This window comes from Suncus etruscus, chromosome 11 (genome assembly GCF_024139225.1).
Source record: "Suncus etruscus isolate mSunEtr1 chromosome 11, mSunEtr1.pri.cur, whole genome shotgun sequence".
NCBI lineage: Eukaryota > Metazoa > Chordata > Mammalia > Eulipotyphla > Soricidae > Suncus > Suncus etruscus.
In genome coordinates, this window is record NC_064858.1 from 90,496,531 (window position 1) to 90,498,223 (window position 1,693).

At 32.4% G+C, this 1,693-nt stretch overlaps 1 non-coding gene across 1 annotated transcript; it reads right to left on the minus strand.

Moving 5' to 3' along the window:
- Nucleotides 1–1,279: 1,279 nt before the first annotated feature.
- Nucleotides 1,280–1,386, minus strand: LOC126023514 (U6 spliceosomal RNA). Its single transcript, XR_007500631.1, has one exon. It is a non-coding gene; the product is annotated as a U6 spliceosomal RNA (small nuclear RNA).
- Between the last annotated feature and the right edge of the window lie 307 nt (nt 1,387–1,693).

Sequence of the window (1,693 nt, forward strand, 5' to 3'; positions counted from 1 at the left end):
TGAAAGATATGTAATCCATTTTGGACAAAATAAAAATTATTATTATATTTTTAAAAAGCTTGCCATATCTGACCCCCTTTTTGTTTTGTTTGTTTTTTTCTTCTTTTGATTTTATTTACATCTTCTAGATAGGGCTCCCACCTTTTTCATAGAACCTTAGAACTTGAATCACTTTGTTCTGCCTCATATTTCTAGTCATCCTACAAACTGAGAAAAGAAAATAAAGGTGGATGGGACTGAGGGACCAAGTGATCTCAGGAACATTGAGTAGAAAGGTAAATGGTCAGATCTAAATACCCAAGCCAAAGTCAATGACAATATAATCAAGAGACTCAAACTATAACAAGCTAAATACAAAATGGACCCTCTAGTAGTCCATTAGTGTAAGGGTAGAGGTATGGGATTGCATGCTGGGAACTTTGGTGGAGGGAGGTCAACACTGGTGGTTGAATGGCCCTAATTCACTGGCACTATATGCCTGAAATACAATTGTGAATGACTTGAAATTCACAATGGTCTCACTAAAAAAATTTAATTTAGGGGCCGAAGTGAGAGCACAGCGGTAGGGGATTTGCCTTGCTAGCGGCCAATCTAGGACGGACTTGGTTCGATCCCCCAGCGTCCCACTTCCTTAGGTCTTTATCATAAAAACCTCAATAATTATGTTTTTTGCCTCAGAATACATGGATTTATCTTTTCTAACTGCAGAACAATATTCAATTAAGTATATATAGCAAATCCTTTTATCCAGCCATTTACTTTGGTGATTTAGGTTAACATCATAAGAAATCCTGCTTATATCTTTTAAATTGGGCTTATCTAAGTCATCTAGATAAACAATTGAGTGGAATAGATTGGTGATATTTCTATTTTTTTTTATTTAATCTTCATCCTACCTTTCATAGAGGCTGCTACAATTAACATTTTCTCCAGTGTCCCAGAGTTTCTTTTTTCTTCATAGCCTTGCCAACATTTGATATTTTCACTAATTTTATAAAGGTCCCCATTTTCAATTCATATATATCAATAACTGTCATATTCTCTTCTTGGGTTGATAATTTGTTATGTAACATCCATATATATTGTTAACTTTGGGGGCTGAAAATATACTTTATTATATCACATAATAGTACAGTAGTTCCTACCTTTTCCTGTTATTTATTCTTAAAATACATTACTCCTGCCTTTACTCTGGGTTTAAGTTGATTTTTTATCTTTTAGAATTCTTTCCTATACATCATATTTATATTAAAGATTATATATATTTTGGCAGTGACGGAAAAATATGGAACACTTCACAAATTTGCGTGTCATTCTTCTGCAGGGGCCATGCTAATCTTCTCTATATCGTTTCAATTTTAGTGTATGTGCCGCCGAAGTGAGCACTAAGATTGTATTTTAAAATTCACTTTTTATCCACTCAACAATTCAACATTTGTATCTTTTGTTTATTAATATAGTACTTATTACTGTTTTATGTTTTTGGTTTTTAATGTATACTTCATATTCACTTGTTTCTGCCTTTTAATATTTCCCTTGTAATTATCTGCATTTCTTCATTTACTCTTATGTCTCTATTATATTTTGTTTATGAGTATGTCATGGTTGGCCTGGAGACTGAATCATGCTTTCTATATTTAAAAAGTGAATTTTATATGATAATATCAGTTTATCATCACTTATTATAGTCTTT